Source organism: Ictalurus furcatus, chromosome 1, assembly GCF_023375685.1.
Source record: "Ictalurus furcatus strain D&B chromosome 1, Billie_1.0, whole genome shotgun sequence".
Taxonomy (NCBI): domain Eukaryota; kingdom Metazoa; phylum Chordata; class Actinopteri; order Siluriformes; family Ictaluridae; genus Ictalurus; species Ictalurus furcatus.
The window spans coordinates 29315944-29341845 of record NC_071255.1 but is presented as its reverse complement, the minus strand read 5'-3'; the positions used below and the strand labels follow the sequence as shown (position 1 = coordinate 29341845).

Genomic DNA, 25902 nt, shown 5'->3' with positions numbered 1-25902 from the left:
ACCGCTGGCAACAAAAGTGAGTACACCTCTAAGTGAAAATGTCCAAATTGGGCCCAAAGTGTCAATATTTTGTGTGGCCACCATTATTTTCCAGCACTGCCTTAACCCTCTTGGGCATGGAGTTCACCAGAGCTTCACAGGTTGCTACTGGAGTCCTCTTCCACTCCTCCATGATGACATCACGGGGCTGGTGGATGTTAGAGACCTTGTGCTCCTCCACCTTCCATTTGAGGATGCCCCACAGATGTTCAATAGGGTTTAGGTCTGGAGACATGCTTGGCCAGTCCAACACCTTCACCCTCAGCTTCTTTAGCAAGGCAGTGGTCATCTTGGAGGTGTGTTTGGGGTCGTTATCATGCTTCTCCGAAGGGAGGGGATCATGCTCTGCTTCAGTATGTCACAGTACATGTTGGCATTCACGGTTCCCTCAATGAACTGTAGCTCCCCAGTGCCGGCAGCACTCATGCAGCCCCAGACCAAGACACTCCCACCACCATGCTTGACTGTACGCAAGACACACTTGTCTTTGTACTCCTCACCTGGTTGCCTCCACACACGCTTGACACCATCTGAACCAAATAAGTTTATCTTGGTCTCATCAGACCACAGGACATGGTTCCAATAATCCATGTCCTTAGTCTGCTTATCTTCAGCAAACTGTTTGCGGGCTTTCTTGTGCATCATCTTTAGAAGAGTCTTCCTTCTGGGACGACAGCCATGCAGACCAATTTGATGCAGTGTGCGGCGTATGGTCTGAGCACTGACAGGCTGACCCCCCACCCCTTCAACCTCTGCAGCAATGCTGGCAGCACTCATACATCTATTTCCCAAAGACAACCTCTGGATATGACGCTGAGCACGTGCACTCAACTTCTTTGGTCGACCATAGCGAGGCCTGTTCTGAGTGGAACCTGTCCTGTTAAACTGCTGTATGGTCTTGGCCACCATGCTGCAGCTCAGTGTCAGGGTCTTGGCAATCTTCTTATAGCCTAGGCCATCTTTATGTAGAGCAACAATTATTTTTTTCAGTTGCTCAGAGAGTTCTTTGTCATGAGGTGCCATGTTGAACTTCCAGTGACCAGTACAAGGGAGTGTGAGAGCGATGACACCAAATTTAACACACCTGCTCCCCATTCACACCTGAGACCTTGTAACACTATCAAGTCACATGACACCGGGGAGGGAAAATGGCTAATTGGGCCCAATTTGGACATTTTCACTTAGGGGTGTACTCACTTCTGTTGCCAGAAGTTTAGACATTAATGGCTGTGTGTTGAGTTATTTTGACGGGACAGCAAATTTACACTGTTATACAAGCTGTACAATCAGTACTTTACATTGTAGCAAAGTGTCATTTCTTCAGTGCTGTCACATGAAAAGTTATAATCAAATATTTACAAAAATGTGAGGGGTGTACTCACTTTTGTGAGATATTGTATATATATATATGTATATGTGTGTGTGTGTGTATATATATATATATATATATATATATATATATATATATATATATATATATATATACATACATACATATATACATACATACATATATACAGGTGATCTTATTAGCCAGAGTTGGGTGGGTTTTCTCGACCAGCAGCATATAATAATTTGGAGAGAGAGAGCAGGAGAGGGAGAGAGAATAGAGAGAAAGTGAATGGTCCCAGCCATCCAATCATGAAACAGGGGTGGGGCTCAGGCTCCAGACTCTTTCTATACACTCTTATTGAATAATAAAAGCAAAAGGAGTTGAAAGTAGGTGCTTGGTAGTAGGTGCTTTTTTTCTGTCTACACAATGGAACACTTACCACAGTAAATTGGGAAAGTTAAAAAAAAAAGTGGATTAAAATGCTGTGCTGCAGAGCAGGAGTGCATATAAGCCATATTGAGTGTGAAACTCATGTACCATCTGGATCTGGTCATCTATGGGAGCAGACTCCAACATGTAGATAGTCAGTTTTTTCCAAGCTGGTGGATACATTGGTTCAAGGTGTGCTTGCGTGCATTGCTCTGTGTTTTGTTCTCACTGTTGTGTCTTTGTCCTGCTGCACATCACTCACAGATACCAAATATGTAGAAGGTGCTTCGTCTGTATCTGGAGCTTCAGTTGCAGCTGGAACCTCATCTGCAGCTGGACTTAAACCTGGGACACTAGATATTCCACAACTAGATATTTTCCTACAGTTGGCACTCAGTCTTTAATTGAAACAGATCTTGGTGTAGTCCTATTTGGACAGTCTTCATGTCACCTGACTACTTGATAATGTGATGGTATCAGTAGTCTGCTGATGCACTGGAGCAGGTTGAACCACATCGGGCATATTCTGGACATCTGCTTACAGAAACAGAAAGCACCAAACATAGATATATAGTTACAGGCTACATCCTAAACCATATCTTGCTATGCAAGAACAATTGTGATCAAAACTATTCAGCAGAAACTGTTAGCTAACTGGCTAGAATGTTCAACTGCTACATAAAAGCCCTTTCTGTGGCTGCATCTTAAATCACGTCCAACCATTCTAAAGAGTATAGAACCATAGCTTATGAGTAGCTGCCTAGCTCCCTATTTAAATCCTATTTAGTACAGTAGCATGCAGTTTGTAACACATCCACAGGAAGCAGTCAGATAAATACCTAGCTACGTTGTGAGCTAACACTGATTGTTAAGTGGTACCTACCTAGTTTTTATCTGTTTTGACACATTTATGTATGCTAGCATTCAGTTTGGGTTGTAGCCACATAGGCAGGGTTTAGTCAGAGTGACCTGGCTGCTAAACCCTGACCTAGCAAGCTAAGACACTATTTAGTACACTAGTATGTGGTTTGTGACAGCCTTTGAGAGAATGGAACACACACTGTAACAAATTTAACAGTGATACAATCAGACAGCTGTGACTCACTTTGCAGCTGGATGGTCTGCACAGTCCAGTGCAGTTTCAGGTGGAGGTGTAAATGGCAGCCAGGTTCTGAGCCTGTAACACATCGGCTGATTACAGATCAGAATCACAGGTGGCAGTTATATACGTTATCCAGCTATGGTAACTTGGGGTAGCTAGAGAGGGTGCTCAAAGTTTTTGCAGCCAGGGACCCCTTAAACTGCAATACTGAATAACTGTGATAATTGAGTAATTCACAATTCACAGTGTAGCAGGAAGGTGGTAAAGGTTGGTAGATGTTGGTTCTGTATGGTGTTAAGATTGCACACTCGCCATCGTCTGTATGTTGTGATGGGCAAGGCAAACCTGGCGTTCCTCTCTGCACTGAGCCACACTCGCATACACTGGCTTCCTGCCCCACATCCTGCTGTGCTGGCAATGGTTCCAAATTGTGAGAACTTCATGCGCAGACACTCTTCATCCACACCGTCATCAAGATTCTTCACATAGAGGTTCAGACCCAACAGCAGAGAAGACGGAGTCAGCATCGTGTGTGTGTGTGTGTGTGTGTGTGTGTGTGTGTGTGCGTGTGTGCATGCGTGTGCTTACTTGCTCAAACTTGTGATTGAGTTTGGTCTGCCTCTCTACTTTAGTCTGCACTTGGCCCATGTACACCTGCCTGCACATACGCACACCACATTACCCTGAGCTTTTCCTTGTTGTAAGGCAACTTTCCACAAGGTTGTATACTAGTACACTTGGCTGCAGTGTACACTCACCCTCTGCACATCCTCATGCCTCTCAAATGGCAAAACCTTTTGACTTCTCATTCTCATCTGTCAGGACACAGGCACTTGGTGCAGGACCTGGAGCACACAAACTGAACAACAAATTTAAGGCTCAGTCTAGAATGCATTCTAACAAAATTTGTTCATAATGTTTATTTCATTTTCAAATGCATAACTCGATATGTTCATGTGGATATATAGAACTCCTAACACTCTCTATTCTTACCATACTCACTGAAGATGTCTTTCTTCTTTGTGTCGTCCACGTCTTGACCCAAATTATTGATGTATATGTCGGTGAAGACTTGGGATCAAGGGCCCACACCCACTCCCAAGTGCTCAATAAACCTGTAACATGACAGATACATTGTTCTTAGAGTCTTTATCTAAACACTGTTAGTCTTTATGCCTACACCACCACAATTACATCTTGATCTTGACTGAAAAACCCTTATAAGACCAAACAGAACCTTTGTATCAACTATATAAGGATTTCAATAAAAATCAAATGGAATTAGTTAAGTACAAAGGAATAAATTGAAAACAAAACCCTGACATTTGAACCCAGACTGGTAAAACTTAGTAATTTATATGTGGTTTACACAGCAGTTGCCGTTGAGCCTCTCCATCACCATATTCGCTGCCTCCATAGACTCAAGTGGACATGGCCATACCTTTTCATAGCCACACCCCTTCTCATAACCTACAGCCTTCAGGGCAATGCAAAGAATGTATGTCAAACTGAGCTAATACAGAACTTTAAAAAAGTATTTAAAAATTGCTTATCATGCTATATAGATACGATTAACATTCAAATATTTCAAAGTTTGAACTTTGCATTACAGAATCTTCCCAAAGATGGAGAAGGTGTCATAAAGGGCCATGCCGTCAACTGACTTGTCCAGGTTATTGATGAACAGGTTTCCAATGCCGGTGTTCCTCAGGGATGGATCCTTCTGGGACCACATGATATGCATGGGCCGCCCCATCAGGAGTTCAAAATTGAGCGTTTCGAATGCTTGCTCAGCTGAAGGAACAAAAATAAATTATAGCTTATTAATTTCAATAACATGTTAGTGTCTTAGTGGTTAATTTGCTTAATCTGACACAGAAAAAGCCTATGAGAGAAATCAAGCCATTAATTGAAGTATTTATTGTATGAAAATAAATGATGCAAAAACATTTTAACTTATAGAAATAATTTTTGTCATGTCATATATGGCACAGAGCTTGACCTTATCCATGAAATAAAGCAGTAAAATAAACTACATAACTACATAAATTACACTTAGCCTTAAGTAGTATAGACTATAAACTTGTATTAAAATGCATAAATAGTGAAGCATTCTCCTGTGTTCTGTATGGTTCATATTATCATTGGCTCGATGGTGAAAGTTGATGTATGTGTTGCAGAGTAAGGAGCTTGTCTTCCTGTCCCTGCAGAGCTGGATGGAGTGAATGTGTCATGCAGGGTTGAATTTCTCCACGAGCATGGGCTTTGTCACATCGGGGTGCAGATCAACCACAATGAGGCCATAACGAAATTTGGGTTCATTTCACCTAAAGAAAAATAATAATAAATCAAACTGTCAGTGGTGGAGAAAAGCAATAACAGCGATTGAACTGCCAACTGAACATTTAGTAGGTCTACCAACATGCTAACCTACTGTTTTAAACAGATAAATCTTAGTATAAGTACACTAACAATACTTCTCCACAGAAATTGCAAGAGTCATAAAACATAAAGACCGAAATGTGACCTAAATCGGTATGATATAAAAACTTTAGTTAAAAGGAATGTTAATAAGCAGTCATTTTACTATTAGTATGTTTAACACTCTATTAGTATTAAAACATAAAAAAAATACAAATCAATAAACGATTACAAGGTTATTTACTATGGATATATCGCACAATGTACAGTGCATCCGAAAAGTATTCACAGCGCTTCACTTTTCCCACATTTTGTTATGTTACAGCCTTATTCCAGTATGGATTAAATTCATTATTTTCCTCAAAATTCTACAAACAATACCCCATAATGACATCATGAAAGAAGTTTGTTTGAAATCTTTGCAAATTTATTAAAAATAAAAAACTAAAAAAGCACATGTACATAAGTATTCACAGCCTTTGCCATGACACTCAGAATTGAGCTCAGGTGCATCCTGTTTCCACTGATTATCCTTGAGATGTTTCTACAACTTGATTGGAGTCCACCTGTGGTAAATTCAGTTGATTGGACATGATTTGGAAAGGCACAGACCTGTCTATATAAGGTTCCACAGTTAACAATGCACATCAGAGCACAAACCAAGCCATGAAGTCCAAGCAATTGTCTGGAGACCTCCGAGACAGGATTGTATCGAGGCACAGATTTGGGGAAGGGTACAGAAACATTTCTGCAGCATTTAAAGTCCCAATGAGGACAGTGGCCTCCATCATCTGTAAATGGAAGAAGTCTGGAACCAGCAGGACTCTTCCTAGAGCTGGCCGCCTGGCCAAACTGAGCGATCAGGGGAGAAGGGCCTTAGTTAGGGAGGTGACCAAAAACCCGATGGTCACTCTGACAGAGCTCCAGCGTGTCTCTGTAGAGAGAGGAGAACCTTCCAGAAGAACAACCATTTCTGCAGCACGCCACCAATCGGGCCTGAATGGTAGAGTGGCCAGACAGAAGCCACTCCTCAGTAAAAGGCACATGACAGCCCACCTGGAGTTTGCCAAAAGGCACCTGAAGGACTCTCAGACTAAAGATTGAACAAAGATTGAACTCTTTGGTTTGAATGGCAAGCATCATGTCTCTAGGAAACCAGGCATCACTCATCACCTGGCCAATACCATCCCTACAGTGAAGCATGGTGGTGGCAGCATCATGCTGTGGGGATGTTTTTCAGTGGCAGGAACAGGGAGACTAGTCAGGATCGAGGAGAAGATGAATGCAGCAATATACAGAGACATCCTTGATGAAACCTGCTCCAGAGCGCTCTGGACCTCAGACTGGGGTGAAGGTTCATCTTCCAACAGGACAACGACCCTAAGCACACAGCCAAGATAACAAAGGAGTGGCTACAGGACAACTCTGTGAATGTCCTTGAGTGGCCCAGCCAGAGCCCAGACTTGAACCCAATTGAACATCTCTGGAGAGATCTGAAAATGGCTGTGCACCGACGCTCCCCATCTAATCTGATGGAGCTTGAGAAGTCCTGCAAAGAAGAATGGGAGAAACTGCCCAAAAATAGGTGTGCCAAGCTTGTAGCATCATACTCAAAAAGACTTGAGGCTGTAATTGGTGCCAAAGGTGCTTCAACAAAGTATTGAGCAAAGGCTGTGAATACTTATGTAAATGTGCTTTTTTTGTTTTTTATTTTTAATAAATCTGCAAAGATTTCAAACAAACTTCTTTCACGTTGTCATTATGGGGTATTGTTTGTAGAATTTTGAGGAAAATAATGAATTTAATCCATTTTGGAATAAGGCTGTAACATAACAAAATGTGGGAAAAGTGAAGCGCTGTGAATACTTTCTGGATGCACTAAAAAAATATATATTTCAATGTTTCGACAGTTTGTGACCAGTTTGTGTGTGTGTGTGTGTGTGTGTGTGTGTGTGTGTGTGTGTGTTTTCATTTCATTCAAGGATTCACAAGGATAGAAATCTGCCTTAACAGAGACACAGACCAGTTAACATAAATTCCTTGGACCACTTTTGGCCCTGAGGCTGGACTTTGGACACCCTGAAATAGAAGAAGTATGTACAGTTCCCTCCACTAATATTGGCACCCTTGGTAAATACGAGCAAAGAAGGCTCTGAAAAATTTCTTTATTGTTAGCCTTCCAGTTGCAGGCAGAATTTTAACACTTTTTTACAACATTATTAGGAGAACTTTGCAATTTACATAGCTGTACGTAGTATGTATGTAATCATGCAATATACCATTGGAAAGCTAAGAATCTTGTGATTTGATTGATAAAAACAGTTTAAAGATATATCACAACAGCAGCTACAATCAATGTCTTTGTCAGACCACCAGCACACAAACAAAGAAACAACAAACTGGGCAACTCACACTTCTCATAGCAGTCTAATGATCCATAACATCCAGACAAAAACTTGTTACACTAGCAAAGGTCCAACCAATACAATTATGTAAAATATTTAGTCCAAAACACATTTTACATCAATAAATCCACATGAACTGCTGCTGCGTCATTCCAAATTATCTCCGAAGGCCTCGTTGTTCTCCTTATCTCCTCAGTGCGCGAGTGAACACAAGTAATCGCTAGATCTTAAAATGTTCCCCGGGCTGTCACTAGTGGGGTGAAATGTGATGACAATTATAGGGGCCCCCATTGCCCAGGGGGCCCCACTAAATCCAGGAGTTATGCTATATAGGCCCCTACTCTATGAATAATTCTAGTATATATATTGCAGCTTCAGCTTGTATGCCTGAGAGTTTAAAAAAGATCACAAAAACATGCAATTCCTCCCCTCCCTAAAAATGGTTTAGTCCCCAACCAGTGAACATCAACAATCTGAGTTTGCTCTGCTCTGAGAACAGTTGAAGTTAGAAATAAAGTTACAGTAGAAGAACAGAAGACTGAGTGATTGAAAAAATCGGGGGTAAAAAAGGTAAATCTGAGTACCAGAAACATAATGAAACAGTGGGGAGGGAGGCCAGGAGGAACAATACAATGTACTAATTATTAACAACTTACCCAAATCATAAATCTGCTATTACCTATTGATTATGTAAACAATCTTGTGTATTTGTTAACAGTAGCTAGTCATTTGTCCTGCATTACTTATTGATTAGTTTCACGTTAATTATGAAACTGTATATAGTTTCTGGATAGTTCTCCGGGAGGCATGAAAGAAGTAGTAGTTATTAATTAGCTAATAGTGAATTACCGCATCTGTGTGCTATTGCTTAATAATTTGTTAATCAGAGTTTCTTGTCAGTTACTTACTAGAATGTTAATATTGCATTACTCATTTCTTTCTATTTAGGTATTCATTAATGACGATCGCCTGATCATTTTGTTGCCCGATTTACTTTTGCGGGAATAGGACACTTAATAAGTGTTGTCGCCCAGCACGTCCCTGCCGGGACTGTCACATCATTTTCTCATTACTCTACTGGCTCACACTGACGGACGATTATGCGGCCAACGTCCCCGTCTTTTTGCGCTATTATGTAAATAGGGTTGGTTTGTATAACCACGTTGGGGGGGATGGATATGCGTGTCACAGGGATTACAGACCTGCGGGCTGCTGATATGATATGTTTTAAGATAACAGTGCTGTCAAGAAAACGAAAATACAATTCACTTCTCTTGGATGGATACAATTATTAGCTTTATTTAATAATATATTATGCAGTAGCATATTCATCAAACATGAAGACAATGAGTAATTTAAATGATATAATTTGACTGCATTATTTTCAATTTCTGAATATGTGCTTCAGCTGTTAGACACCAGACTGACTGGAAATACTTTTTTTTACTTTATTGCTGGTACTTTATATATATATATATATATATATATATATATATATATATATATATATATATATATATATATATATATATATATATATATATATAATTTTATTAATTTATTGTCTTTTCTTATTATTTTATTAGTTTGTCTTGAATAGTTGCTTGAGTTAACAATGGATTAATGCCATTGTTTTGATGTAATATTTATATAAACATTTAAAATGTTGTTTTGTTATTTTGTAAGAAATCCTTATTAGGTTACATGGCACCATAGATGTAAGCCACCATGCCCATACCTTATACCATATACGATATGGGGCCCACATCAGTATTTTTTCAGGGGGTCCAGAACTCCCTAGCTACGGCCCTGCTGTGACCTATTGAATGACACCTCATTTGAACCAATAGGACCTTTCATGTTCCTCCAAGAGAAGCACCTTCCCCCTTTCCTACATGAATAGTGCGAGCTGAATGATGGCAGCTATGGAGTTGACTGACCCATCATGTAGCCACTGAACTGATGAAAAGAATGATATCTTGCTTCATGGGTTTGTTTCAATACTTCAACTTAAAAGTCCCTGAGCAAAGCTCTGTTAACAATGGCACAAGAGTGCGTAAAAGTGCACAAAGGTTTCAATTATGAATACACACATAAAAATACATACAAGTATACATATAAATATACATTTTGTAGATTGCTGGATGTGATATGATAATAAAAATCAAGAGTAGCAGTCTGTTTATCCTAGTTATATGTACATGGTTACCAAGGGACCTTTGGAAAAGCTTCATACTGTAGTCCAACTGTGTTTTCCAGCTAATAGCTCACAGCTGTAGTCATCTGCAGGCATCTGTATGCAAAAAAAAAAAAAAAAAAAAAATTCAGGTGGAAAAAAAAACCTTCTGTTTCAGGATGTTCAAACTTAGTGTGTTCAATAGAGACCAAAACCATACATGTACTCCAAATGGTAAATGGTCTGCACTTACATAGTGCTTTTATAACCTTAGTGGTTCCAAAGGGCTTTACACTGTGTCTCATTCACACCAATGGTAGCAGAGCTACCACGCAAGGCGCTAACTTGCCATCGGGAGCAACTTGGGGTTCAGTGTCTTGCCCAAGGACACTTCGGCATGTGGGCCAGAAATCGAACCGCCAACTCTACTATTAGTGGACTACCTGCTCTACCAACTGAGCCACAGCCGCCCATGGCTCAAGAACAGCTTTAATTTTACTTTGGGTATGCCTTGGATAGGCATTTTAGGCTAAATTTACTGAAACTCCTAGAGGTTAACCTTTTGATATTCCTGTTGATAGATTAAATTTTCTAGTACACCTAGGTGACTAGGAACCGGAAATTGATCAACCATGACTTCCTGTTTCACATGGGTATAAATATGATATAGCACATAGGCCAAATTCCCTTAGTCATTCATAACAATGGGTTAGACCAAGGAATATAGCTGTGATATGTGGCAAAATGTTGTTGAGCTTCACAAAATGGAGCGTGGCTATAGGAAAATAGCATAAGCATTGAAAATGCCCATTTCCACCATCAAGGCAATAATTAACAAGGCACAGGGGTGCCACTTGCCTGGAAATGTTATGAATCAACCTGGAATTGGACGTGTGTCTATATTGTCTCAATGCACTGTAAAGAAGATGGGTCAAGTGGCCAAAATATCTCCAAGGATCACAGCTGGAGAATTGCAGAAGTTAGTTGTCTTGGGGTCAGAAAGTCTCCAAAACCACAATTCAAAGTCACCTACATGACCACAAGTTGCTTGGAAGGGTTTAAAGAAATTAGCCTCTACTCTCACAACTCAAGCGTCTTCAGTTTGCCAGACACTACTGGAACTTAGTCGGGATCAGGTTCTATGGTTCTATGGTCAGATGAAACCAAAAGAGAGCTTTTTGGTAATAAACACCAGAGGTGGTTTTGGTGCACACAGAGAGGTAGCCATATGGAAAAGTACCTCATGCCCACGGTTAAATATGGTGGTGGCTCTTTAATGTTTTTGGCCAGAGGACCTGGACATTTTGTTAGGGTATGTGGCATCATGGACTCTATCAAATATCAACAGATATTAAATGAAAACCTGACTGCCTCTGCCAAAAAGCTTAAAAGGGCTGTGGTTGGATCTTCCAGCAGGACAGTGATCCAAAACATACATCCAAATCAACACAAAAATGATTTACTTACAAAGGACCTCCCATGGCCATCCCAGTCCCCTGACTTGAAACCCATAGACAACCTGTGGGATGGACTGAAGAGGAGAGTCCACTGGTGTGCACCTCAAAATTTGAATGATCTGGAGAGATTCTGTATGGAGGAATGGTCTCAGATGCCTTGCCATGTATTCTCCAACCCTGTCAGGCATTATAGGAGAAGTCTCAGAGTTGTTATCTTGGCAAAGGGAGGTAGCACAAAGTATTGACTAAAAGGGTGCCAATAATTGTTGCGCATCTATATTTAACAAATATATTTTTTGATATACTTGTGTTGTCTGAAATTGCTTGATATCCATGAGAGTAGAGTATTTTGTGAATTTTGTGAAAGTTAAACAATAAAGACCATTTTTCACAGCCTTCCTTACTCATATTTACCAAGGGTGACAATATTAGTGGAGGGTACTGTATACAAAGCATGTCTGTAATATAAGAGTGGACCAGCTGCTTCCTGGCTTTAAAAACAAGCAATAAAACTTTATATTCAATCCAAAAATGAACTGGAACCTAATGGATGGAGGCTCAAACCAGGGCAATATGATCCATTTTGTTTGTACCCCAAAAGCTGCAGATGACTGGCTGATCTCAACATTTCTATAAACCAGGCAGGAAGAAATAAACAAATTAATAAATGTTTCTTGTCATGTGAGGAGAAAATGGTTTAATGTTTGTTATTCTTCTGCATTAAATAAGCGGCTTTGATTTGCTTTCATATTTTAGCTCTTGGTAAAAAATTAGCCCAAGTTTTTGGCTTGGTCTTTATAAGGTGCAAGTTGTAAGATAATACAAGTTTTCTATTGCACCATCAACTTATGAGGGTTTTGGAATAAAATTTAGCAATAGGCAAAGTATTATTTCTTTGCTCATTAGATTCTTGCTAAATAGCATTAGTAAAATCAAACATTGTTATATTGTGATTAGGAATGCTGTGAAAGTGTGCATTTGATGAAAAAGATTTGTACTGATTAACTGAGGAAGTGCTAGCAGATGCCTGTGCTTTTTCTCTGTGCCAACTAAATAAAAATGCATTGCATGTCCCATGGGCTGCTGCTCATCCCTCTGGACATACAAAAGAGAGCATCAGGCAGCGAACCTCACGGTCCAGCTATATGCCTCTGTTTTTCCCCGTTCGCCACTGCGGATTATAAGGCACTCACACTGCTGTCATGATCTTACACAAACAACATTTGTCAGCTCATTTATCAGAGTTCCCATTACTTGTCTACTCTGGTGCAGCGGCTATTTCTGGATTGTAGCCTAAAGCCAAAATATATATGTCATCTTAAAAATTGCCTCCATAGTCTTCTCTTATGTTCACACATTTTCTGCAAATGTCATTAGCAGTAATTGTGGTTTGATGGCAAAGGCATTAGATGTATTTGTTGTGCTTATGGAGTGGGTTAAGTAAATAGGTCTTGAAACAAAATCCTGAAAACATCCATTGACCAAACTTTTGGCTTGGCTAAAAAGTTTATGCTGATCTCAGACATGCTAAATTAGAAAATGGCCTAATTTTCTGGAACCTGGTACATGCAGAAAAATGTACCCAAGTCTTAAAGGTGGTGTTATTTTTTAGCATTATTAATACCAGTGAACAACAGCTGGATATGTATTATTATATAATGCTTATAAACTATAAGCAGCATCCTAAAGTTCATATCTCTTGACATTTTTATATAATAATACATCTCACAATTACAGCAGTATTAATGATTATATTCAAGGCTTATTGGACTTTGAGGCCTGGCTTAATTAAATTAAAGCAATTTAGTAATTACTAGGCTCCTAGTAACTCGTAAAATTGGGGGGGGGGGGGTAAAAAAGGATACCTGGTTAAAGGGACATGTTTCTCAGATCATGTTGTGTTCCATGTTTTATTAGGTTGTTATAAGTGGTACCACTGATAAATCAATGATCGATATGAAGATATGTTAAGGTCAGTTTGGAAAAAAATAATAATTGTGTACATCTTTGAACCCAATACCTTTTTGCCTCAATAACAGAGTTGGAAAGTAACACTAATCTCTTAAGACTTCTACAACTGAGAGATAAGGTAGGGAGAGAATAACATAACCGTGTGATTGAGTGAGACAAAAATGACACTAAGTACTCTGTGCTGTTCTCTGACAGATGTTGTTAAACATTGAATGTTAGAGGAAATTGAGGGAATTTGTTTGAATCATGTATTTATGCTCATTAAAAATCCCTTGTCATTTAGAAGAGCAGGTTTTAATTGAGCTAAATCCACTTCTGAATGAGAGTACCAAAATGAGGCATTCTGTTAGAAATGAAAGAAACCATCCAGACATTTCCCTCAGCACTATGGCACATTCGAACAATATTCACTCATATAAAGAGTAGTGAAATTTGACAACCCCATAAGTATATATTAAATTTGAATAGTATTTTAAAATTCTAAATTTTAAAAACAATATATATCCAATGTATATCATTGTCAATCAATGCTGAAATCAGCATAATCTCCGGATTACCTTCTACAAACATGGACAATATGGACTACAACACCCAGGCACCATGTTTTTTGTCACCCAATTTCTTTTTTTTTTTTTTGATCATAGAATTTTTGTTGGAAATTTGCATTTTACACATTATAACACCACACCCAACAACCCCAACAAAACAACCACAGCCAAAACCAAAAGAAAGGGGGAAACAAAAGACAGTAACAAACAAACATTCAAAGAAAAACACACAAAAAAAAGGTGGATTGAGGAGAGGTAGACGGTAAACATTAATCATCTTACATATTTTTTTTTTTTTTTTTTTTGTGTGTTTTTTTGTCACCCAAATTCTGATCACATACACACACTATATAAGCACACTCCTTTAGCACATTGCAAAGTATTCGTTCAGTTTGTGTTCTCATTTGATGTTCTAAACCTTTGTTGGATGTTTGCTAATTCTGGATTTGACCCTCATTTTTGTCTTCGATATATATATATATATATATATATATATATATATATATATATATATATATATATATATATATATATATATATACATTGTTCTGTAAAAAAAAACAAACAAACAAAAAAAATACCTTTTATAGGTATACCCATTGGTCACACTACATTGCAACTTTTTTTATTTACTTTTCACATCACTAGTTCAGTGTTATTTTTAATCAAACAATTACATTAATCAGGAATCAAGTTTAAGATTTCAAATTAGTGTAAACTTGTGTTGGTGTATCTGAACAAATATGTCTGAAAAATAACCGCATCACACTATAAAGGAGACATATTTTAGTGATGAAAACAAGACTATGGAATAACCATGTCCATTTCTAGCAATGTTTATAAGTCTGAAAGATTCATACAGCAAACAGATACATACTTGTTTGTAATCTGTGCAAACAGGAAATTAGAATACTGCCGACATCCAACTCTTATATATAACAGCTTATCTAAGAACAAACAAACATGGGCAGCTCACTGTCTTTTTTTGTTTTTGTTGTTGATTACCTAACTGGTGAACTTTACTAAATTTGTCTCAGTGGTATTTGGGCTTGAAGCCTAATTCAGAAAATAAACATAGTCTTGGCTAAACTTGTTCAGACTTTACAAATTAGTGGATTTCTTTTTTCACCTTGTGCTAATCTTATGCAAGAAAAGATCCAACTGTTAAAAGTTAATCAAAATGAAAAGATGATAGCAGCCAAGGGAAATGCTGGGAATAGAAATTACGTAGGCTGTGTTTACTGCTTCTGAAAAAATGCACTTCAGATACTCTTACTGGTGTCGTTCAGAGATTAGTGTGCTGAACACTGTGATTTAAATACTCAATTGTTTGATTGACAGGTGTGGACGGGGATTATCTGAAAAGCTCCTTCCATCTATTATTTTGAACTCCTCTTATTTAGACACCAGCAATTGGATTTGCATCAAGAAACACCTCTGAAATGGCACTGGTTCCAAAACAAGCTTGAAATGGCAACATGAATAATTATAATGTATGAAAGAGATACATTAAATGTTTTGTTCTTTTTTTATATAATAACATAATAAAAAAAATATCTTTAGATCCAAATCTAATTATTTAAAATATTGTGCCATTTACAAATACATTTGTAATTTTTGATTTCACATTTTCAACATTTTGATTTCACATATCCTTTTTCTCATTCTATTAAATTAAGTGCATTAGCTTATAGGATTTTTTTTGTTTTGTTTTGTTTTGTTTTTTTTATGTCCAAAATGCATTGGAACGTTTTTTTATTCATAGACTGAAGTGTAGAAAATTGAGCTTCAGGGCTTAACTGGCACATGACTCAGTCAGTAGGAAAGATATCATCGTGTTTCATACTTATAGCAATCTGGATAATGTCAAAGGATCAATGCAGAGAACCAAATGATGCACGCCATGCATTCTAATGGGTGCCTGAGCTTTAAGTGGAAACACTCAAATTACAATTGTGTGTCTCAAAGATCCGAGTTCTTTCTAAAAGCATCCATACAGATATTCCAGCTAGTGTTCCCATTTGATTTATTTTAAAAGCATTTGCCTCTGCTTATTCAATTCCCTGTCTGCACATGATGAAACTGGTCCAAGATTTTTATCCATCTGAAACAGAATGTTTAATTTTGGAACTCTCATTCAGGGGCTCAGGGATGTGATGTAATGTGATACATACATGTTCGCTATCTATAGTGATAGAGTATTAATAGCCACAAAAAACATGGTTCTCCCCTGGTCACCTGTCAATAAATGGAATATAATATCTAATGGAATTCAAATAGAAATCCCTATTTTGAATCCCTATCACAACTATGTGATTGAAACAAACTTGGTACAGCCAAAATATCACAAAACAATTATCACTGTAATAAAACCAGTATGACCATCTCTCTCCATCCTGATTCCACTCCACACCACAGGTTACTACTCTCACACTCATGTCATTGAATCTACTTAGTGTATATTAATAACTTTTTTATTCAGTTTGTGAGGTTTTACCATTCTTTTTCAGTTGTGATTCTTTATCTCTATGACTTTGATCCAGTTGCTGTGCTTGCTCAATAGTTTGACTTCTGTCTGTTTTGACCATGTCTCTGCCAGCTCATTTGGGTTGTTAATGCAGATTAAGCCTGTGTCCAACTGTGTCCAAATACATGATACTAATAGGTTCCAGGGTTCATTGTTAAGTAAGCCCTCTAGTTACTTTAAGCAAAATATTTATACAGTTCATGTCCATGTTAGCTATATAGAAAAAATGCAACAAAAAAGCATTACAGTTTATTTATATACAACCCCAATTCCAAAAAAGTTGGGACACTGTGTGAAACGTAAATAAAAACAATGCAATAATTAGCAAATCTCATACTTTATTCACAATAGAACATGTCAAATGTTTAAACTGAGGAAATGAAACTAAGAAAAAAATAAGGTAATTTTGAATTTGATGGCTGCAACATGTCTCAAAAAAGTTGGGACGGGGCAACAAAAGGCTGGAAAAGTGAGTGTTACTGAACAAAAAACAAACATGGAAAAAGTAAGTACACCCATACATTTATCACACCTTCAAATCCTTCAAATTTGAATCAGGTGTTCAAGATTGAATCAAGATCGGATGCCAGTGATTAGAACCTGCACGGTATGGACGTCACGGTTCGGCGCATGCAGTCAGACGACGAATACATCTGAGTCAGTCACAGGTGATCCACACGCCAATCCAAAGGGGGCACGCACACTAATGCAACGCTGTATGATAACCACCACAACACGAATAAAGAGCAGAAGAAGAGACCATCCAAGCACCAACCCAAAACAAGAATGGTGAGTTCAGTTGACAAACAAGAGCGCGAAGATCCACCTGCTTGTTTTAAATCAGCAGTGTCGAAAGTTTGGGGTTCCCAGTGAACTACAGCAGCAGTGGAGAGCGAGTGGTAGATAGGGCAAGGACTGTGTGTTGGCGTTGTAATGCAACCGTACGGTATATGAGTGGAAATACATCCAACATGCTAACACATATCAGACATCATCCATATGTGCCAGTCACCGGAACAAGTTGGCAAATACTACCTGGCTGTACCTGGGCTGCTACCTCAGTACCTCCTTACTAGCAAGGATGGTTTGTTTTTCTGTCTTTTTGGGAGTGTTTGGCTTAAACATTGAATGTTTAAATATAGTTTAAGTGGAACAAATTGTAATACTCCATCCCCTAATGCACAATGTTTACTTTTCATTATTCTATTTATTTTGTACTTTTATAAAACTAGAGATGCTTTTCAGTTTTGTAGCTGATTGTGACCAAATACTTTTTTTTTTTTTTTTTCAGCCCTACAAAAAACATGGCCGTAAACATAGGCTTAATACACTAAAGGAGACTGTACTGTACCAACTACCTCAGAGGGGACTAAATGCAGCTAGGTGGCACAAACTGTAATTTGCACTACTTTCTGTTCAAAATAAATGAAACATGGCAAATGGAAGTTGTTGCTTTTTCCTGTTGTACTGAACTCATATTGATCTGTGACCCCAAAACACCCATATATATATATATATATATATATATATATATATATATATATATATATATATATTATACAGTCATGTGAAAAAATAAGTACACCCCATGGAATTTCCTGGATTTTTTCTTACACATTTTTTACCTCTGACTCGTCATTCTTGCTGATGAGACCCACCACAGTCATGTCATTGGCGAACTTGATGAAGTGATTCGGGTCATGCATTGCTGCACAGTCATGAGTCAGCAGAGTGAACAGCAATGGATTGACCACACGGCCCTGAGGGGCCCCCATGCTCAGTGTGGTCGTGCTGGAGATGCTGTTCCCGATCCGGACTGACTGAGGTCTCCCAGTCAGGAAGTCCAGCAACCAGTTGCAGATGGAGGTGTTCAGGCCCTGTAGGTTCAGCTTTCCAATCAGGTGCTGAGGAATGATTGTGTTGAATGTTGAACTGAAGTCTATGAACAGCATTCAAACGTAGGTGTCCTTCTTGTCCAGGTGGGTGAGGGCCAGATGTAGGGTAGTGGCAATGGCATCATCTGTTGAGTGGTTGGAGCGATACGCAAACTGTAGCGGGTCCAGTGAGGGGGGCACCAGGGTCTTGATGTGCCTCATGACAAGCCTCTCGAAGCACTTTGTGATGATGGATGTGAGTGTAACGGGATGGTAGTCATTGAGGCAGGACACTGAAGACTTCTTCGGTATGGGGACAATGGTGGTAGCCTTAAGCACGTTGGAACAATGGCACTGCTCTGGGAGATGTTGAAGATGTCAGTGACAATGGTGAAGATGGTGTCTATTAATATTTAATATGTAGGCAACACACTAGGCATCCACAAAATTAGAGAATATAAATAAGCTGATCAATACAAATTTCCGCTGTATAATAATGGAACTCATTTTCTACCTTTCTGATGTATTCTCAGAACATGACCTTGACAGGCAATGCTAACAGTGAATGGTGAGTGTAGTAAAAACACATAGAATTGCATCAAGCATGCAAAGTACCTGCAAAATTCTTTGTGCATGCACACAGGAAAAACAAATAGTGAGGCTTTTGTAGCATCTGTGAAATGGACAGTAATCATTACAAATATATTTGGGTTGCAATTAATCAAGTGGGTTCAGGAGTATGTATAACTGCTATGATAACACTCGATAAATAGGCCATTTATATTCTAAATTGAATATGCAGCATATAATCTGAAGTGTGGTAATATTTTCTCAAGTAGCAATTTATTTCCAAACCATGCATTCTAACATAGCAGCTGTGTAAGAGCCAAGGTGATGGATGTTAGTACCAAGGCTGCTGCGTAATATGATATTTATAGAAGAAGTTACCCAGCTATGACTTTAAAACAGAGCCATGCACTGTTCTTTGTCTGAATAAAAACAGTTCATAGTGGTGGTTTTTAATTTGTCTTACTGTTGGTTATATAAGAACTAAGTTTTACTCCTTTCCAACTAGGGCACAGTAAAACATCCGTACAGCAGTTCAATTACATTTTGTTTGCTTTGAATGCTTTGAACAATAGACATTGTGAAAAACTAGTTTTACAGAAATCTAGATGTAAATTTAGATCCTTAATAAGCCAGCCATTGCATGACAATGGCAAAGCAAAACTCAATAAGATGAATGAGGTAGAAACCTTGAGAGCAACCAAACTTAAAAGTGAAACCTCTACTAGGTGACTCCAGAATGTGATTATAAGTCATCATTCTGCTAAAACTGTATACTGTAATGTCAAACAGTACTAAGTTTGTTGAAAGGGTGTCTCTGTCATATGCATCCTGGAGCACAGAACAGCATAGAACAGTCTTTATGTTACTGCAGCAGTTCTTAGAAGGTACACATCTACATTATTCAGTTGTGATTATCCACTGAAACAAGGGTGTCTTGAGAATAAACTGTTTGGTTTTTTTTTTTTTCACATTTTTAGAGTATCCATGTGGGACCATCAACAGCAGATGATCACAGCAGAAGGTGAGTCACAAGTGCAAAAGCTCTAAGCATAAGAAATACCGGAATGAATCGCACAGGTCCAGAAGGTGAGAGCAGCCATTGCAGCTTCCAAAACATCTCATAAAGCATACCATAAATTCTCTATGACCATGAACACCAGATCTTTACCGTTTACATAAGAGCAGAGATATTTAACAAAAATACCAGATTAAACAAATTAGTTTTCAATCTGATGTTAATGACTGAGACTGTATCTGAGTCCTGAACACTAATTGGAGGGATGTTCCATAGCTGAGGGGCTTTGTAGCAGAAAAAACTATGTCCCCTGTGTAGTCTTCATTATTCTAGATACTGATAAATTACCTGCACCTTTTGATTGAAGTAGATCTGACGGATCATAATAGACCAAAGGTTTCCTCAGGCACTGTGGGTTCACTGCTTTATAGGTCAGTAGTAGTATTTTATAATCAATGCAGAATTTTAATGAGAGCCTATGTAGTGTGGCCAAAAAAAAAAAGGGTAATATTTCAATCTTTTGTTCTAGTAAGGAATCTGGCTAATGCACACAGAAGTAAATGGAGCTTGTTTATCCACTTACTGGAATATCCAGACAGCAATATTCCAGTTACAGCAGTTAAAATAGTCCAACATAGAGGTAATAATTGCACAAGTTCAAGTACTTTATTATGTAACAAAATTATATTTCTTAGCTCAGAAACATTTCCGAGATGAAAAAAGGCTATTCTAATAATATTATCTGCATGAGCTTCAAATGAGAGACTGAGTCAATAATCACCACAGGGTCTTTCCCTGCTGCACATGGTGTAACTGAAAGAACATCAAGAATCACTACATAATCATAAAGCTTGCTTCTAGCTGCCTTTGTCCTAAGTAGAAGTACTTCTCTCTTGTTGGAATTAAGTAGGAGATAGTAACTCAACATACAGTCCTTTACACAGTACATAACCTTATTGTTATCTAGTTTGGCTGAAACATACAGTTCTGTATCATCAGCATGGCTGATGATGCCAATACCATTGCTGTGTCCAAAATGTGTACTGTGAAAATACCTACTGCATTTGATTCAGTACATACTTCTTGGCTGTTGATGCAGTGCTGATCAGAATATGTGTGTAGTATGAATACATTCTGGACATTCACTATGTTGGCATTGTCATGTGACCTACAACTTCAAAAGAGCCGACACACTGCCTTCCACAATGTTTGATTCTGACAGCTCTCCCGCGCCAGTCCTGTTGCCTTATGGGACAGCGCAGTACTATTGGTTCCCTACTGCAGAAACTCAGTGGAAGCAGTAGGTCATCTGGGTATTTCTCGCCTACTGTTTTATTAATACTGAGCATTCGGACATACTACTCCTTCGGCATACTGTCCGAATAGGGATATTCGGACGCAGCTCATGTTTACAAATAATTGGAACCAGAGGTTGTATATGCTTGGTAAATGCAGTAGCCCTATAACAGACCCCTGTGAGACACCAATTTCTATTTCTATGCATAGAGACGTCACCACTGACATTTACAAACAAAAACAGTCAGTCAGGTATAACCTAAGCCAGGAAAGAGCTTTTCCCTTAGCTCAAACAAAAGCACCTTCCTAAATCCACTATACACTTCTCCACCCACATACATTGCAATTATGCATCTAGGATGGTAAGATAATGACATAGTGATACCTTAAATACACTTAAGTGGTTTCAAGCCAGGCACAGTGCATGTTCTGTCATTCTGAAATCTTAACACCTGGCTGTTAACAAAAGTAAAAATAATAGGAGAACCACCCCTCAGATTGAACTGAATGTGTAATTGATATCTTGTGATACTCTGCCGTGCCAGTTAGTCCTTGCTAAAATCTCATTCCAGGGGCTTAAAAATCTTGGGCAACTTTAATGGCTTGAGGAGAGGAAAAGGAATGACTAGAATAGCTGCAATGCAGTGCACTGCTAGGGAAACTCTATAAGAAATGATAGTTGCACTCTCTGCCTTAGATCATGAGGAGTCACTCTATATATGCATCTCTGCTGAATAAAATTGCTGACTAAAATACTTCAATAAACAACTAGAATCAAAGCACAGTAATGTAATGAAATCTACCTATTCGATTTGAGCGTTGGGTGTGAATATTGGAGCAAGGCAGGCTGTAGTCTGCACTTAGTCAGAAATCATTAATTTAGTGTGTGTTTCTGAGCATTAGTTTCTCGTGGTCCCTGTTCTTTGTTTCTAGTTTTACTTCCATGTTGGCTCATGCCCATTATCAGCCAATTCCTGTGTTACCATGTATGGTTATGGATATGCCTATTATTGTCCTGTCTGCCTGCACCTTGACACTTGCTATGCCACTTCGATTTATCCATCCATACATACATACACACATACATGCATACATACCGTACATAGTTTGTCAGTACAAGAATAGATGGATTTGCAGTAAAATAATGATCACACAAAAAATTATAAATAAATATTTTTGAGAAGTTTTATATAAAGAGCCCTTTATATTAATGTAATGACACTTTATTTATTGGTCAGTATATATAAAAATATGTACATGTATGTTGCCTCACTTTTTTGAAGTTTTGAACTTGTCTTGTTTATATTTCTTGTTCTCTATCTATCTATCTATCTATCTATCTATCTATCTACACAAATACGCTACAATTCAAACAAATGGTAGAATTGGCTTTCTGTTTTTAACATTACAAAAACCTATTTATAGTAAAATAGTTTATGTAATTTATTTGGTCTTTGATTTTAAGGAAATGCCTTCTCCAGGTGACTCCATATAAGAGAAACTTGAACATTCAGCAGTGCAAGATAATGAAAAGTCTGTATGGCACAAATTATATACAATAGCAACATGTTTTTATTAAAGTATTTGCCAGTACTAAGACATAATAGCATGCTAACTTTTAAATGTGATTAAAATAATAATAATAATAATAATAATAATAATAATAATAATAATAATAATAATAATAAACTTGTCACTTGTGGAAATAGGTGCAATAGAGTTTCAAACATCTATGTATTCTAGTTTTGACTCATTTTGTCCGTGCTCCAAAAAAAAAAAAAAACTCCATAAAAACACCAAACACCTGTTTATTGTAGTCAAACCGGTATAACAACAGGGATTTATTTGACTTATGTGTGTCAGTAAGCTGTACATCATGCATTAAGGATGTTGGATGTAATTGTGTGCATAAACACTGTATGTATTACACATTCCTTAGACTTAATAATAATAATAATAATAATAATAATAATAATAATAATAATAATAATAATTTTCCTCATAACTAACTCAATACTTAATACCTAATACCTAACTTGACTTGCCATGTGTTATTCATATTACTGACATTGCTATTAGCAGAATCTTTCTGCATTCCTTCAATATGCTTCATTACTTTACAGATCTATTGTTGCTGTTATAATGTCTTCTAAATGCACTGTCTGGAGATTGGAATATGTCAGGTGTGTTTTGCCTCTCAAGAAAAATGACTTCATATATTGAACAACCTCTGAAACACTTGAAAGTCTGTACCATTTGTAAATGTATATGTTTACCAGCATGCCAAGGTTTGGAGTGTATTGATTGGTGAATGAAGAAGCCACTGAGAGCACGTCTAAACTCTTCTAAAGAACACTGTGGGCCTTTCAGCTCAGCCATACATGCTGATGGGAATAATAATAGCCAGAAAAGGGAAACATACCCTGGTCTTCATTCAGCACAAATACAACTAACCAACAAGCCATAGTTTACTTCAATTAGATTAAACATGTGTTTCATATGTGAACAATAAGTCCTGCCACATTTGCATGACAATGCTGCGTAATTATGTTTGGCTTAATTCATTTTTAATAGCTGAAGCAGTGTAGGCTGATTACACCACTAATGTATCTTCAGTGGTGGCATGTTTTGGGAGGCGCATGTTATCGAGTGGCTCCATTCTTACAGTTATTCAGGGGTTCATTAACCCTTATTAGTTTTCATTGTGTCAGAGTTTTTTTTTTCCTCACAGAAATCAAACCTGAACTCATTTGGATGAAAAATTAGTTTGCCATTTCTTTGTTTGGCCTAGATGGAAAGGAACACTAGCTGAATGTGCTCCTGCTAAAACAAATGAAGTAGGGTAAAAAGCAATAGCACTAAATAATATTGCATACTATAGACTTAAGCCATGGAGGTTAATAGGGAAAGAGTCCTAGATGGAGCATGCTTGTTTCAATTGTTCCAGTGACTTGAAGCATCAGTCTGCCAGTAAAAACATAAACTAACTACTTGACCTTCATCTAGCATTTTTTACTGTATAAGAATTTGTATAAGGCAGACTCAGTGAAGAAGTATGTATGGTTATGGTTTTTGCAAGGGATGGGATGGTAGTCAAAGATTTTCTTACGATAAAGTCCCACATAACATCTCTTGTTTGTTTGAATCCCTTTCTTGTCTTGAATGATTAAGATATGAGTAAGTTAATGAGGACTAACAAAATTATGCAGCCTGTTACTATTACTACCCCAATGTTGATTTTTTTCCAATAAGAGCACCTCCTGAAATTTTATATTTTTGTACCTCAGCAATTTGCCAATAATTATAATTTTTTATTAATTAAAGAATAACACATCAAACATTTTTACGATTGTGGATTATCCACAGAACAGGTTAGTACCTGTACCTCACCTGCCTCTTTTTTTTCTCTCTCTCTCTCTCTCTCTCGCTCTCTTGAAGTTTTGTAGACAAAAAAAAAAAAAAACCAAACAAAAAAAAACTGTCCGTGTTGCCAAGAAATAGGAAAACCCTCCTTTCTGAAGAGTTTCCAATGTCAGAAAACGTGAAGTTACAGTTTTACCTCTCAGTTTCAAGGTGCAGACACTGAAGACTCCTTCCTGAAATGCTAAACAACCCTCTCCTCACAGAAAACTTAACAGAAATCATAACAATTACATATGCAAATGTTTACATGGAGCACCTGCCATACAAGTCCCTGTGTAAGTTCTTACTATAGAAACAATAAAGTATTAGAACGAGTGCAATAACATACAGTAAATCTTGCAGCCGAAATGACTATTTGAGCCGTGCTTTAGAGACGATGCATCAAAAGAAATTAAAATCAAGTATTCAACAGTTATGTGGTATAAATACTATTAAAATAGCTTGGAAATCAATCTGACATGACATTTATGCACATCCAAAAGCAGTGTGATGTTTTGTATGCTTAGTATAGTGCTGTAATTACACTGTATATGTTACTTTCTAGGGCATTTACCAGTCAGTTATATGGGACTAATAATATGTCATTTACAGAGTCCACTTTAGACATTCTAAAAACAGTTAAGAAGACATCTACATACCATGCCATGTTACCAGTCTGTCAACTGAAGCTCAGAATTTGAACAGTTTAGTAGATAAATCCTAGCACAAATTGAAATGTTTGCTTTATTGATTTCATACACAGCATGTTGTTGATACATTAATACACATTTCATGCTGTTGAGAATCCATCAACAGGTTGATACAGTATAAAGTGTTACCAACATACAACCCCAATTCCATAAAAGTTCGGACACTATGGAAAAAAAAAAAAAAATAGTAATTTGAAAATTCAGTTCACCCTGTACTATATTGAAAACACATTATTAACACACTATTTTCTGTTTTACTTTGTGAATTTAATTTATTTTTGAAAATATACACTCATTTCAAATCTGATGACTGTAACACACTCCAATACAGTTGGGACAGTCAACTGTTTTTCACTATGTAACATCACCTTTTCTTTTAATAACACATATTAAGCATTTGGTCACTGAAGACACCTGTTGGTTAAGTTTAGCAAGTGGAATGCTCCCCCATTCATCCATTATGCATGTCTTCAGCTGTGTAACTGTATGGGGCCTTCATTACCTTATTTTGCATTTCATGATATGCCACACATTCTCAATCAGAGACAGGTCAGGACTACAGGCAGGCCATGCTAGTACCTGCACTCTCTTCTTATGCAACCATGCACTTGTAATCCTGGCAGAATG

The 25902-nt window shown here is 37.7% G+C and overlaps 1 pseudogene; it reads right to left on the bottom strand.

The window, feature by feature from the left end:
• Positions 1–3090: 3090 nt before the first annotated feature.
• Positions 3091–18183, bottom strand: LOC128610291 (polyadenylate-binding protein 1-like; annotated as a pseudogene).
• Between the last annotated feature and the right edge of the window lie 7719 nt (positions 18184–25902).